The sequence below is a fragment of the Salvelinus namaycush genome, chromosome 17 (genome assembly GCF_016432855.1).
Source record: "Salvelinus namaycush isolate Seneca chromosome 17, SaNama_1.0, whole genome shotgun sequence".
Lineage (NCBI taxonomy): Eukaryota > Metazoa > Chordata > Actinopteri > Salmoniformes > Salmonidae > Salvelinus > Salvelinus namaycush.
This window is the reverse complement of record NC_052323.1, coordinates 29,101,079-29,108,578: the sequence shown is the minus strand read 5'-3', so window position 1 is coordinate 29,108,578 and position 7,500 is coordinate 29,101,079.

Here is a 7,500-nt window from a genome sequence, read left to right as displayed (position 1 = left end):
AAAAATGTGGGATCCATATATTTGAAATGCAGTCTGACTGGCCTAGCAGTAAAGCTTCAGTCTCTGAGACGTCTGTAGAGTTGGCATGGTGTTGAATATGGCCTACTGCTCTTTGACACTGTCAAACTGTCCACAGTCAGCATCTTTCGCTATCTGTTCAATAAAATCAGATTTATTTATTTATATATCTTTTATAAATACAGGTCAAAATCACGATGCCATACCCTTCTTCTGCATTATCCCTTTTGAACATGTTTCTTACCTGAATCGGGACATTCATAAACAATTGTCCTTAAGTCTCATAGGACAACAGAGGGGACAGTACAGGGACATTCAGTTCACGTCGTAGACTTTCTGTCCTTCTGTTCATCTTCCTTTCATTTCACGCAGGACATAGTGAGGTGTTATAAACAATCACGAGAAAAAATGCCAGATTTACTGTAAGAATCTGCTCAATGAGCCACTAGGAATGTGTCCCAAATGGCACCCTATTCCCTACATAGTTCACAGCTCTTGACCAGAACCCAATGTGCACTGTATAGGGAATAGGGTACCATTTGGGATGTAGCCTAGAAATAACATATACTATATGGAGTCTGTGATTTGACTCTCTAATGTCGTACTTGTGTATTTCACAGCTGGTAAGATGATTTCCACACAATCCCAAGAAGAAGACAAGGTGGAACTGGGAAATGGACAGGGCTATATCTGCCCTAAATGGAGCACCATCAATTATCTTAGGGAAGAGATCCTCCGGCTGTTAGCTTGGCTGAGACAAAAGGATAACCTGCTTTCTAAGTACACGAACCTTGCTCTAGACCAAGCAAACCGAATCTCAGATTTAAATGCATCCCGTAGCAAAGCTGTTGATGAGTCGGGCGGTGTTGATCTGTCCCAATCCAACGGACAGATGTTCATCTCAACTCCACGGCCCCATGGGAGACTGGACGCTCGCAAGGCGTAGGAGATCGGGGAAGCAGTCTGGCCACCCTTCATCTATCCGAGAAGATCCGATCCAGTTGTCAAACAGCTTTGCACCGGAAGTCAGCACGGATCCTGGGTGTATATCACCAGCCGGCGGCCGCCTAGTGGCACCCTTCCCCACGGCCACCGCATTTCAGCAGGGCTCTTCCCCATCGGATTCCATCACGACCAACATCATTGTGTGCAGCTCAATGGTGAGAGATTTTAGCATGCCGACGATCTGTGGATTGACCAAGGTCCACTGTCACCCGGGAACCCGTGACCATGACATCAAATCCCTCTGCCCACGATTCTGGACAAATTTGACACCATCGTCAGTAACATAGGTTTTAACAACCTTCATTTTAGGCGATCTGAAGAACTGAGGGAGGACTAGAAACATTTTATAAACATTGTCGCTCGCACAGGGAAGATAGTAGTTATCTCTGGCCCACTACCGTGCTACCGAAGGCATTCGGAACATTTCAGCCGACTCTTTGCCCTGAACGAGTACCTGAAGGAACTTTGCAGCAACAGGAATGTCTCTTTTGTGACAACTTTGATTTGCACTTTTTAAAAAGAGATGAGATTCCACCGCAGGGGTTCCAGGATTATTTCTAGCAGCATCACACTGTTTTAGAGACTGACGGACAGGGTCTGGTAGGTCTCCAGTCCCAGCGACATCAAACTGTTTTAGAGACTGACAGACAGGGTCTGGTAGGTCTCCAGTCCCAGCGACATCAAACTGTTTTAGAGACTGACGGACAGGGTCTGGTAGGTCTCCAGTCCCAGCGACATCAAACTGTTTTAGCGACTGACGGACAGGGTCTGGTAGGTCTCCAGTCCCAGCGACATCAAACTGTTTTAGAGACTGACGGACAGGGTCTGGTAGGTCTCCAGTCCCAGCGACATCAAACTGTTTTAGAGACTGACGGACAGGGTCTGGTAGGTCTCCAGTCCCAGCGACATCAAACTGTTTTAGAGACTGACGGACAGGGTCTGGTAGGTCTCCAGTCCCAGCGACATCAAACTGTTTTAGAGACTGACGGACAGGGTCTGGTAGGTCTCCAGTCCCAGCGACATCAAACTGTTTTAGAGACTGACGGACAGGGTCTGGTAGGTCTCCAGTCCCAGCGACATCAAACTGTTTTAGAGACTGACGGACAGGGTCTGGTAGGTCTCCAGTCCCAGCGACATCAAACTGTTTTAGAGACTGACGGACAGGGTCTGGTAGGTCTCCAGTCCCAGCGACATCAAACTGTTTTAGAGACTGACGGACAGGGTCTGGTAGGTCTCCAGTCCCAGCGACATCAAACTGTTTTAGAGACTGACAGACAGGGTCTAGTAGTGCTCCAGTCCCAGCAACATCAAACTGTTTTAGAGACTGACAGACAGGGTCTGGTAGGTCTCCAGTCCCAGCAACATCAAACTGTTTTAGAGACTGACGGACAGGGTCTGGTAGGTCTCCAGTCCCAGCGACATCAAACTGTTTTAGAGACTGACAGACAGGGTCTGGTAGGTCTCCAGTCCCAGCGACATCAAACTGTTTTAGAGACTGACGGACAGGGTCTGGTAGGTCTCCAGTCCCAGCGACATCAAACTGTTTTAGAGACTGACAGACAGGGTCTGGTAGTGCTCCAGTCCCAGCAACATCAAACTGTTTTAGAGACTGACGGACAGGGTCTGGTAGGTCTCCAGTCCCAGCGACATCAAACTGTTTTAGAGACTGACAGACAGGGTCTAGTAGTGCTCCAGTCCCAGCAACATCAAACTGTTTTAGAGACTGACAGACAGGGTCTGGTAGGGCTCCAGTCCCAGCGACATCAAACTGTTTTAGAGACTGACAGACAGGGTCTGGTAGTGCTCCAGTCTCAGCAAAATTGAACTGTTTTAGAGACTGACAGACAGGGTCTGGTAGTGCTCCAGTCCCAGCAACATCAAACTGTTTTAGAGACTGACAGACAGGGTCTGGTAGGGCTCCAGTCCCAGCGACATCAAACTGTTTTAGAGACTGACAGACATGGTCTGGTAGTGCTCCAGTCCCAGCAACATCAAACTGTTTTAGAGACTGACGGACAGGGTCTAGTAGTGCTCCAGTCCCAACAACATTGCAAACTGTTTTAGAGACTGACAGACAAGGCCTGGCAGTGCTGCGGTCCCAGCAACATCAAACTCTTTTAGAGACTGACAGACAGGGTGTGGTAGTGCTCCAGTCCCAGCAACATCAAAATGTTTTAGAGACTGACAGACAGGGCTTGTAGTGCTCCAGTCCCAGCAACACCAAACTGTTTTAGTGACTGACAGACAGGGTCTGGTTGTGCTCCAGTTCTCCCTGTCAGAATAACAAACAGAAGACTTGGAAACCATATCAACTCCTATAGAAATGGTACTATGGTTATTGTGAGTAACCTAAGTTATGTTCCTTTAACTCCACCTTCTAGTGGGTTTATACAAACTGTCATCTCCTACCATTCTGATGGATTGGAGACTGTCATAAAACGTGGATGTAACGTTAATAATTTGGTTGTTATTCCATTGGTTACCTCCAGGCATATGCCCCGGGGATAGAGTGGCCCACAGTCATTGAATATGGTGCGTTTAAAACCTCTACAGGAGCGGTGCATGTTGCATGTTGTTTTCTTTGTAGTATCTTTTACCAGACCTATTGTGTTATATTCTCCTACATTAATTTCACATTTCCACAAACGTCAAAGTGTTTCCTTTCAAATGGTATCAATAATATGCATATCCTTGCTTCAGGTCCTGAGCTACAGGCAGATAGATTTGGGTATGTCATTTCAGGCAAAAAAAAAAAAAAGCCTCAGATTCTTAAGAGCTTTTTAATCAGAATTAATTTGACAGTGTTCTTCTCAATCATTGATGGCCTGATAAATATTTTCCCTGCAAACCTATGTGAACTTTCCTCCACATGTAAATGTGTTGAGTTTTCAACATATATCAGAGATAAAATAATCAACATTAGGCTGGGTATCAGTCAAACAAGACCTGATGAGAAGTTTGATGATATGTTCTCTAGCCTTCCACACAAAGGCATTATAGATGTATTGTCCTTGGTTGACACAGACGTGTTCAGGAAAGTGATATCACAACTTAAGTCTTCTACCTGCCTTCTAGATCCTATCCCTACCACCTTCTTCAAAACTGTTTTTAATTGTACATCTGAAGAAGTGCAAGCTATTATTAATTACTTCCTGTTCACAGGCACTTTCCTCACGGCACTAAAAACTGTTATGGTGAAACCCCTTCTGAAGAAAAGTAAACAAGATTCTTCGTCTCTTAGCATTTTTCGGCCAATCTCCAACCTCATTTTTAAGTGCCAACTGTATTTTAGAAAAATTCCAATCTGGTTTACGTGCCCACCGGAGCACAGAGACAGCCTTAGTTAAAGTGGTACATGATCTTAGAGCCAACACAGATGCCAAACAGCTCTCTGTCCTTGTACTCTTAGATTTAAGTGCTGCATTCAACACTGTTAACCATGATGTCCTTCTGGACAGACTGGAGAGTTTGGTTGTCCTCTCCGGTCCAATTCTACATTGGTTTAGGACCTATTTAACCGGTCGAGAGTTATTTGTCACCCTTGGTGAACATAAATGAGAGAAAATACATATCACATGTGTCGTTCCACAATGTTAGATTTTGGGTCCGGTACTGTTCAGTATATATATGTTACCGGGAAAACACTTTATCAGAAAACACAGAATTGATATTCACTGCTACGCAGACAACACACAACTTTGCACTTCTGTGTCGCCTGAGGATTTTAGCTACACAGATAAATTATTAGACTGTATTAGTGATTTAAATACTTGGATGGCTCACAACTTCCTGCCCGAAAAGTCAAGACAAGACCGAGGTACTTATGGTTGGAGCCAAAGCACAGAGAGAGAATCTAGTCAGACATTTGAATTCACAGGCAATAAAGATAAAACACCAGGTAAAAAACCTAGGTGTTATTTTAGATTCTGAACTAAATTTCAAATCACACATTAAGAATGTGACCAAAATAGTTTTTTACCACCTGAGGAACATTGCCAAGGTGCGGCTGTTTCTGATAGGCAGATACAGAGAGACTCATCCATGCTCTTATTACAAGCAGGCTTGACTACTGTAATGCTCTCCTGTCTGGTCTACCCAAGAAAGGCATTGGTCAAATGCAAAACATACAGCATGCTGCAGCGTGGGTACTGACCAAGACCAGACGGAGAAAACACACATTACACCGGTTTTAAGGTCTCTGACTGGCTGCCTGTGAGTTCTAGAATACATTTTAAGATTATTCTATTGCTTTTTAAATCAATCCGCAATTGTGCACCTCAATACATGTCAGACATGCTTTTAAGTTATGTACCCAGTAGGTCCCTCAGGTCCTCTGGCCTTTTAACTATCCCAAAGCCAAGTGTTGGTAAAGTAGGGTCATAGCTTTAAAACATAAAAGTGCATTATGGGTAACGTAGTAAGTTTACATTAGTTTTGATGCAATTGTTTTGGTTTTTGGAGATGTAACCGAACTGTGAGCCACACTCGTTTTGCTCTATTAGCCCACTGTTTAATTGTGTCATTCAGAATACCTCACATGATGTACAACTTTAATAAATGTAAACTATTTCAGTGGAATTCCAGAATAACTCATCATTAGCAGCAGATAAGATCCCCAAATGTGGGAATTACCCCAGAGGATCTGTAAATTGCTCTGGCCCTGAAGCTAGCAAGTGAAGGATCCCCTTAGCTGTCCCGACTACGGTCTGGAGGCAGGCCTCCCCTTAGCCGTCCCTACTACGGTTTGGATTCGGGCCTCCCCTGAGCCGTCCCTGCTACTGTTTGGATACGGGCCACCCTTGAGCTGTTCCGATTATGGTTTGGATGCGGGCCACCCCTGAGCCGTTCCGACTACGGTTTGGAGGCAGGCCTCCCCTGAGCCGTCCCGGCTACAGTTTGGAGGGGGGGGGGGGGGGGGCGGGCAGGAAAGGGAACACTAGGACCAAGAGATATGAAGATGCAGTCTTTAGTTATTATGCCCCCAGTCTCTGGAATAGCCTGCCAGAGAACCTGAGGGGGGCCGAAACTGTGGACATATTTAAAAGAGATCATAAAACACATATTTTTAACTTTGCTTTTCCTCAGGGTGCTCCCTGACTGAGTCTGTAATACCCACATGTTTCAAGCAGACCACCATAGTCCCTGTGCCCAAGAATGCGAAGGTAACCTGCCTAAATGACTACCGCCCTGTAGCACTCACGTCAGGAGCCATGAAATGCTTTGAAAGGCTGGTCATGGCTCACATCAACACCATCATCCTGGAAACCCTAGACCCACAGCAATTCACATAACACCCCAACAGATCAACAGATGACACAATCTCAATCGCACTACACACTGCCCTTTCCCACCTGGACAAAAGTAACACCTACGTGAGAATACTGTTCATTGACTTTAGCTCAGCATTCAACACCATAGTGCCCTCAAAGCTCATCAATAATCTAAGGACCCTGGGACTAAACATCTCCCTCTGCAACTGGGTCCTGGACTTCCTGATGGGCCGCCCCCAGGTGGTAAGGGTAGGTAACAACACATCTGCCACGCTGAACTTCAACACCGGTTCCCCTCAGGGGTGAGTGCTTAGTCCCCACCTGTACTCCCGGTTCACCCATGACTGCGTGGCCAAGCATGACTCCAACACCATCATTAAGTTTACTGACAACACAACAGTGGTAGGCCTGATCACTGACAATGATGAGACAGCCTACAGGGAGGAGGTCCAAGACTTGTCAGTATGGTGCCAGAACAACAACATCTCCCTCAATGTGACAAAGGAGCTGATCGTGGACTACAGGAAAAGGAGGGGGAAAACACCTGACAGAACAGGCCCCCACTTACATCGACAGGGCTGAAGTGGAGCGGGTCGAGAGTTTCAAGCTCCTTGGTGTCCACATCACCAACATACTATCACGGTCCAAACACACCAAGACAGATGTGAAGAGGGCACGACAACACCTTTTCCCCCAAAGGAGACTGAAACGATTTGGCATGGGTCCCCAGATCTACAAAATGTTCTACAGCTGCGCCATCGAGAGCATCCTGACTGGTTGCATTACCGCCTGGTATGGCAACTGCTCAGCATCTGACCGTAAGGCGCTACAGAGGGTAACGCGTAAGGCTTAATATATCACTGGGGCCAAGCTTCCTGCCATCCAGGACCTCTATACCAGGCGGTATCAGAGGAAGGCACAAAGAATTGTCAAAGACTCCAGTCATCCAAGTCATAGACAGTAATTCTACTGTGTTACTTAAATTTTTACCTAATATTATTTAGTAAATATTTTCTTAACTATATTTCTTGAACTGCACTGTTGGTTAAGGGCTTGTAGGTAAGCATTTCACGTTAAGGTCTACACCTGTTGTATTCAACGCATGCGACAAATAAAATTACATTTAATTTGACCTGATGTGCCTGGTGATTGTCCTCTGGCCCTACAAGAAGAAGTGAAACAGAATAGCCTGTGGAATGTTCCTGTT